This window comes from Oxyura jamaicensis, chromosome 2 (assembly GCF_011077185.1).
Source record: "Oxyura jamaicensis isolate SHBP4307 breed ruddy duck chromosome 2, BPBGC_Ojam_1.0, whole genome shotgun sequence".
Taxonomy (NCBI): domain Eukaryota; kingdom Metazoa; phylum Chordata; class Aves; order Anseriformes; family Anatidae; genus Oxyura; species Oxyura jamaicensis.
In genome coordinates, this window is record NC_048894.1 from 83814134 (window position 1) to 83822741 (window position 8608).

At 48.0% G+C, this 8608-nt stretch overlaps 1 long non-coding RNA gene across 1 annotated transcript; it reads right to left on the bottom strand.

Annotated features, from left to right (window-relative positions):
* Positions 1–3523: 3523 nt before the first annotated feature.
* LOC118161796 lies at positions 3524–4490 on the bottom strand. Its single transcript, XR_004748171.1, has 3 exons — positions 4242–4490; positions 4100–4158; positions 3524–3836 (listed from the first exon to the last, which is right to left on the bottom strand). It is a non-coding gene; the product is annotated as an uncharacterized LOC118161796 (long non-coding RNA).
* Between the last annotated feature and the right edge of the window lie 4118 nt (positions 4491–8608).

Here is an 8608-nt window from a genome sequence, read left to right on the forward strand (position 1 = left end):
ATGAGTAGACGTGGTAGGCCGTTACTGTGCTAGGCACAGGGCTATTATTATGCACTCTGTATAACCCCAGCTAAAAGAGGTCTCCTGTCCTAAGGGATTTAACGCCTCGGGCTCTAGCCCTGTAAATTACAGAACACAAGTGCCATGCCAGCACATTTGGCTGCAGGGGAGCAGTCAGTCACAGCACTACAGCCCTCCTGGAGCCAAACTGGAAATTGCCTGGGAGGACCCAGCGCTGCTTGTGGACCTAGCTACTATGCTTGCTCTTTTTGTAGAGCAGAGGCTGCTTTTGGCTGAGGAAGTGTAATGCAGCACAGTGCAGGACGACTCCAATAACTCGCTGTGATCGCCCAGTGAATATTGTCACGATGAATCTCTGCTGGTCCCAGAAGGACTCCTGGGTGTGCTGTGCCCTTCCTGTGGTTACTTACAGCCAGCAACAGCACTGCAGCCACAAAGAAATGAACAACTCACCTAAGGTGCTGTAGTTGCTACCCTCTGACTGGACAGATGGAAGCTCCTAAATCCACAGTCTTACTGCTAGCCTAAACATTGTCATTAGCAAATAATTACCATAATTTAGCCATGCCAACTTTACCACGGGAAAAGTGTCTAGGAAAAGTCATGAATTTTAATCATTCATAGGGGCTTAGTCATTCGTAGAGGCTGGTGTTGATGAAGGCCCATGAATTTTTGTTCTCTTATGCTAGCAGGTGAATGGCAGTGAAAGGGGAATTTTGCTGTGTCAGCTTTGCTGTGACTCTGGACTGTCACCACAGTTTGCAGCAGTCAAGTGAGGGCTCACTTGGAGGGGATGTGGAGTCCCGGTGGGGGTGTGCTCTGCAGGGCTCTGAACCACAGCCAAAAACAAAGCCCTGGTGCAGCAGCAGTGTATTTATGGCCCAGCCTGGTGGTCCAGCCCCTTGCTTTGCTGCCTGCATAGCGATTGCACAGACAAGTCCCATATGCACCATGAACATTTTATTGTATATCTTGGAATACAGAGCACATATGTGGAAGAGACTCACTCGCTTTCCCAGCTGCATAGTCCAACCGTGCCTGCAGTGGAAGATCAGGAAAAAACAAACAAACAAACAAACAAAAAAAAAAAAACTATTTATTGCTGTTGCTGTAGATAGCACCAGTGAAGATGGCCCTTGTGAATCCTTGTTTCTCATCGCTCAAAAGTCCACTCTGACTTCTTCTCTCAGATGTCTAAATGAGTGTGCTTGGATGGACTTCCTTCTTCAGCCCCCTCAAAAAACTTGACTGGAGTAATTGATATTTCCGTGCTGTCAATACCTGATTAATTCCTCCTTCCAAAAACAAAAGGAAAATTAGCAGAGTGGGTTTTCCAATTGGTTCTGAATATCTGCAGATCAATACATAAGAAGAAAAGGAAATATGAGGAGGGAAAACAGTTAAAGTCTTCATTTGGGATAGATTTTTTTTAATCTATTATGTATTGTGGGGGGGGCTGCTGCTTTAAAGTGGGGTGAGATACAGCAATACTTCTCAGAAGTCTTGACTGCATTTCTCTTAACACTGGGTATCATAAGATTTCTTTAAAAATGAATTGCTTCCAGCTAACCTAAATTGGGGCTGTGCTTTGAGGAAAGCAATTCCCCAGCAAGTGTGGGTGAAGCCTGTTGGGGGATGGCAGTTCTTCCTCCCTGTCCATCTGCCAGCTGCCTCAGCCCACAGTCTGCTCTATTCCCAGCTGGGAAATAATGAGCTTCAAAAAAAAAGATAGAAAACAGTCAAACATATTTTGAAATAGCAGAACCATTGAAACTGCATTTTAGAAAAAGCCATCATATTGGCTAATGCAGCTTAACAAGAGCAAAAAAATCTTTGCATTAACCTTTGCACCGCTTACAGATGGAGTAATCTATTATTCTAGGGCAGGTTTACCTTCTAACACAAACAGTGAAATGTAAAAAGCAATAAGTATAGCAGTTTAAAACCATTCCTTAAAAGAAGAGAAATAAAGTATTAACAGTATGATAAGCACTTTACCCTCCAAAGTCTTTTCAATGCGAGTGTAGGTATTGTGAGACCAATCTCTGTGTTTCCTCTGAAAATATACATCAATTTACTTTGTATTAGATGGTGATATACTGAGTCTCAAATTATTTCTATGCATATATATAAATATGCATAAGAAAATACTGTACCTCACACCAGCATTTAGCAGCTATTCATACTGCTGTGGGTATAGAAGATGAGCTCTCACGCTGAGAGCAATATTATACTTCCCCCTGTGTTCACCCTTCTTAACCCCCGTTCAGCCTGGTGAGCACAATGGCACCAAGGCTTGCCATGTGTCATTTTTCTACCAAAATACTTCCTTTTTGGTGGGAGATAGCTGAGTGCTGCTGAGCACGTGGCTGCGTAGGAGAAGTAGACATTCGCAGCAGTGTAACACAATAAATAATGTTGAATCTTGCTCATCTGCGACAGTGGCATGAATAAGCTGGTAGCGATAAAGGAGAGGAAGAACTGAAAAAAAAAAAAAGGGGGGGGGCAATAAAGAAAGAAATAAATAAAGCATACTTGCTTTATGGGCAGATTGGGTGTTTTTATTCACAGCTGCAAGGGGAGGTACAGCCTGTCTGCTCCTGAAGCCCTGCCCAGCAGGGAGATCCCAGCCGGGCGAGGCTGAGCTCACGTCCTAGCACTGCTGCCCCATCACACTGCTGCCTTCAGCAAGCCCATCTGCTTTCTGGCTCCCTTCTCTGTTTGTCACGTGAGATTAATTGCAATCAGATTTGCCTTCCTGCTAGCAAGATTAGAAGGGTAAAGCCAAGCAAGTCTGTGAGGGACTCAGGTGGCACGCTCTTAGGAAACTGGCTGGTCGGTTTTGTGGAAGTCCCTCTTCAGAAATGTGCAGTTGGGCAGGAACTGATCTCCCTGGGCACCTTTAGCCAAGATCCTTCTCCACTGGGGAAGCCAAAAGCACAATCTCATTACCTAGTCTGTGCTGCTCTTCCTTTGCATTTTTCTTGCACGGTATTTTCTGGAGGCACAATGAAACCTTTGTGGCACTGGAACACATGAAAGACCACTGCCATCAATGCCTTTGTGGAGGAGCAGCACGGATATCTTCCTTACTGTCTGCAAAGCCTCAAGTGTGAAATAGAAAGAGGAGAACTGACAGGGGCTGGCCATAGCTGGCTTTTTCTCTCTAAAGGCTATCAATGTATTCAAAATATATTAAAGCTGTAAACAAACACATAAATAAGCATGCCCGAGTGATTCTAGTCATTGCTTTATTTTCCATATGACTCTTGCTGCTCCCAGGTTTCTACAGGGAGATCGGAGATCTTTGGTGACTATACCTTTTTTCTCTCTCCCGGGGTTTTTCTCTTGTAGCTCAGGGTTCTCTGACCCCCTTAACATGCTCACTCATTTCACAGCAGTCTGTCAGAGGTCTGTTCAGTTTATGACCCACTGCAATCCAGTCCCCAGAACCTCTTCTCCAACACTTCCTAGCTATTTGGTCCCAGTTTGTACACTCAAGCGTAGTGCTTTGCACTTGTCTTTACAGTTAGTTTTTTTTGCTGTCTGTTTCTCCGATTTTCAACTGCAAATTCAAATCCTGCCTCTGGTATGTTTGAGGGAGGGAAGCAGAGCAGTGATGTGCAGTGATGTTCACATTAACCCTGTGTCATTAGGAAAATGGAAAAAGAGGCAACAAGAGAAGAATTTGAGACTTTTCATGTTGTGTTGTCTCTTCTACGTCTGCAGTGGAAGGGAATCTTCATTCAGCATCTGGAAGTGGAGACTCCTGCACCATCAAGCATAGCTGAGTCCTGTTCCTGCCCCAGTGTTCTCTGGAGGGAGACCAACACAGAGGTCAGGAACACAGAACTGTGCAGGCTGTATCCTGAAGCACTCAAAACCAGCAAAGCACTCGAGCATGCAGTGCCAGCACGTGCCTATTCCCATTGATGGGAAGTTACTGAAACTATAAATCAAGGCCTGCTCGAAGCTAAGCATGCATCTGTGTGCTTTGTTGGGTCTGGGCCTCGATCAGTCTTTAGATGAGGTGTGAATAAGGGAATAAAAGTAAGATTAACTGCAGCTGTTTTCCTACCTCCTGGTAAGTCTGGAAGGATAAAGCCACGCACGTCTTGCCTTCATACCTGAACTGGGCTGACAGGAGAAAGAGAAGCATGGGATGAAAGTTCATTATTGGCACTTAAACAGCAATACCCGCTTTTAATAACAGCACTCACCATAAGTATGCGGAATAAGGAGGTTGTACTTTTAACAGTCTTGCTTTCAGTAGAAACGTTGTCTCATTTTCAGGCAGATTTGTGTGTTTGATAATGACTCCAGCATTTAGCAAGGGCTATTTTGGCCTGTTTGCTGGGAGCCTCTAACAGCTTAGTGTGGTTGAGCTCATTTCAGAGAGCCTCCCTTAGCTCTGGGACCATCTGTTAACCAGCTCACTTTTTTATTATTATTTATATCCTTGGTTGGTTTCACATAAGCCATTTAGTTGGTTTTAAATTAGGGTTGTTGGGGGAAAATTATACTCTCATCTTCAGTTGTTTTTCCCCCCCAGTAAGTAGATGGAAAGCACCCCATGATAAAGTGTGCTGTTGAATTCACCAGGCTGAGTGGAAAAAGGGTGTGTGGGGGGAGATTTTCTCTGAAGCTAAAGGGCACTGCAGGTAAGCCTGTAAACCTGCAGAACACGGTGATGATTACCACCAGGCTTCGCTGCCGTGACCTCCAGTGTTTCTCAAATTAGACAGAACAGCTAGAAATACCAACTCACTTTTCTTACTCGTGCTGTTGACCTTTTTGTTACAGAATTGTATGCATTCAGACATGCGTATATGTATGTAAATACGCGCACACTGCTGACCTTTTAAAAATAAACATAAATGATATATATAATTCATCGATATACATTATATATCTGTGTACAGAATATTAGAAAAACATCTGCCTCATTTCCTTGGGGATTTTCCCCTTAATTTAAAAATTCCAGCCTCCAGCTCGTACAGGTCATGAGTGAGGCTGGAGAAGTACAGGGGAGACAAAGTGATATTAGAGAACTCCTCGGAGCCTCTTGAAAAAATACCTCTGGACAGATGAACTCGGAGGCCCGCCTTGTTCCTGGAAATTGCTGCTGTTTTTGTTGCTTTTTAATTTTGTACTCTGAGCAAGAGGCAGAGAACGCTGAAGTGAAGGATTGCCTCTGTGGGGAAGGTTTAGAAGTAAGGGTTCAGAAAGAGATGAGCAGTGCCGGGCTGAAGGAACCTTGCCTCGCTTCCATCGTGATCTTGTCATAACAAACAGAGTCCTCCGAAGTCCGCTGGGCTTACACCACTGACATTTCAAACTGAAGAGAAAATAAAGACGAAGGAGTCGCTGACATGCTGTGGTGTCCTCTGTGCAGCCTGAGATACTGTTGCAATGGGTTAAGCTGTTGGCAAGCACAGAAGTGCTCTTAATTTGAGCTGTTAATTTTCAACAGCTTCAAGAGGAGGGGGATGGAGATGGAGAAGGAGATGGGGATGGGGAGGGGGATGGGGAGGGATGAGGATGGGGATAGGGAAGGAGATGAGGATGGCTGTGGGGCTGGGCTGGGGAAGTTTTCCAGTGTCCCTTGTGAAATCGGGAAAATAAAATAAAATAAAATAAAATAAAATAAAATAAAATAAAATAAAATAAAATAAAATAAAATAAAATAAAATAAAATAAAATGGGAAAAGGCAGCATGAAAAACTTGCTCAGTGTTTACACTGGAAGGATCTTTACCCATGGTGCTGTACAGATGCCAGACCTCTCCAGATGCTAAGGAAAGGCTTTGTGTGTAACTGTTTCATTACTAAAATATCACTGCGCCTGTGCTGCTATGCACAGGGATCCAGGCCTGATTTCTTCTGCCGCTGCCTGCAACAGGCAGGAGCGGGGAAAAGACGAGCTAGGCAAGGCGGTGGGCATTTTGCCTGAGGAAGCGGGGCTCCTGGTGTGCCGTGTAGCAGCAGCGGGTTGTGGGGCTTGGCTTTCGCTTGTGCAGCTCCACCTGGCGCCAGGCCCCGGCAACGAGCACGGGATCGGAACCACGCCGTGCTTTGGGTCGGAAGGGGCCTTAAATGCAATATAAATCCAGCCCCCTGCCATGGGCAGGGGCACCTCCCAGCAGACCAGGCTGCCCAAAGCCCCATCCAGCCTGGCCTTGAACATCTGTGCCCCTCTTTCCAGAAGTGCTGGTGCACCAGATACTTTGTCGTTTCATTAACTGATATGATGCTGCTGTTTTTTCTGAGAGGACCGGCTGGCGCTGACTCCTGTGCCAAGTATCACTTACTGCAGCAACCCAGTGGCGACCTCCTTGTGTACCAGCGTGCTCAGGCTGTTCAAACACAAACTGTACACAGCCTTTTGCCAAGCTATAACACAGATCCTGGGTCTTCACCTCTGGGGTTTATGGTCTGCAATCATAAAACACAGAGTGGATCTCGTGTTATTCAGTAGTACACTGCAGCAGTTGCTTTTTGCTGCACTGAGTGAGGAGCTTTAATAGTGGAGACAGCACCATCGTATCCCACACTAGTTCCTGCTTTGCATTAATGTTTCTACCTGCCTCCTCTTCAGGTTTCTAATGCAGCCACCCAGAGCCCAGAAAAGGCAAGGCTGAGTTTAAGTATCCTCACCTCCCTGCCTGCATCTCCCCTCCCACAAGACACAAGCCCGGCAGCCTCACGAGCAGCTTGGCAGCTCACAGCCGTGCACCCGACACCCAGCTTTATCTTGTTCTGCTCGGGCACCACCGTGCTGCTGCACGTACCGGCACAGCCTGCTACCCACCTGCACGGACACCGAGGTGCCGGCACCGCCACGGCCATGGGGGCTGCAGGGCTGGACGGCAGCTAGGGACCAGACTTCGGTGTGTGTATGGCGAGTACAGCACTTTGCAAACTTGTAACGACCCCCGTGTGTGTGAGTGGAGTCAGGAGAAATGGTCAGGGCATGGAGTGTGATGCTGCAACTCAGGCGGGCACCAGCGCCCAAGGATTGTTTCAGGCCATGGGCAAGCGGGACTTGTGCTTTATGTCTCCGCTGAGAGGACAATCTCCCACACGCCATGCTGCTGGGGTGCAGCTCTTGTGCTGAGCCCAGTGAAATGCCTCCAAGGATGGGCCCAGCAAATATTGTGGTCTTGAACTGTGAGCCCTTGTGAGAGTCAAAGCCACACTGGTGGTTATTTGGAAGGGTCTCTGCTCCTTTCTTGTGCTCACCCCCTCCTTCTCCCCACCCCTACATGCACAGGAAGTGGTGTGATCATCTGAGCATACGCCAACCTCCTTCAAGGGCATCTGTAATCCACCGGGATAATCCTCCTGCAGGGGGGATGCCGGTAGAAGCTCTTGCAAATCCACACCCAGCATATGAGGCTTGTTATAAAACCTGCCCGGCGCTGTGCCTGCTGGCTCCTGTTTCCACAAAACTGTTGTGGGTAAGTTTCTCCTTCCGGAGCACTTCCTTTGAAACATTGCTTCAGCTTAAAATAATGTCGCTTGTTTCACACACCCTTCTGAAAAGAAATGGCAAAGAAAAACATCTAGGGACAGCTACCATTACTCACTGAGACAATAATGAGAGGCCACGTTTTCAGGGCGACCTCTGCAGCTGAACAAGCCTGCAGTGGCAGCAGAAGTGAGCGGCTCTGCCTGCATGTGCTCTGCCATCGACCGTGGCCATGTATTTGCTGGAGGGTGGAAGGGCTCCAGCTGGCCGTGGAGCAGCACCGCACGGCTGGGACCCAGCTGGCTCACCTCGCGGCTCCAGGTGCGCCAGAGGTCGCAGGTGGCGCGAAGGGAGGGATGCTCTCCCCCCCAAAAGCACTTCCCGGTGCCCTGCTAATAAAGGGCAGTGCGGGTGGCGAGGGGACCAGGGGCTCCAGCTGATCTTTGGCAGGTGATCAGCTGGGCCGGTTCCCTGTGCTCGGGAAATAAAATCCTACTAACACACGGCCGGCACAGGCAGCAGTGACCCAGGGACAAAGGCCTGGCGTAAAGCCGTGACAGCAGCACTCAGAGCAGCAGCGGTCTGTGGCTGCAGCCTTCGGTACATGCACAGAGGGAGGGAACTGTACCACACTCTTCACTCGGGTAACACCTTTCGGGCCAAATAACAAATTAACAAATACTTATTCCATTAGCCCTTGCTGCTGTTACTGTGGGAAATGAAGCAAAGGGGCAGTGACGCACACGTTTTCCGAGGTGGCTCCGTGTTATCCGCTGTCCCCTGCCCGACTGGATGCTCAGCCCCTGCTTTTTGGGGGCATTGAAGGCTCTTGGCTCATGTTCACCAGCAGGGAGCTGTCTCCAGGGCTGACACCTCTGCTCGGCAGAGACCCAGCTCCTGGTGGGGTGTGCTACAAAGCCTCACCTCCAGCTCCCAGCTGTAAAGCTGCCCGAGGGAGGCTGATGCATGGAAATGGCAAGCAGATGGGTAAATCGTTGGGTCTCCATCTCTGTGGGAGCAGACATCAATTAGACCTCATTCGTGTGGTTTTGGAAAGATTGCACACCCTTCCCCCCTGCCCAGCACAGAGGACAAGCAACCCCGTGCCACGAGGGTC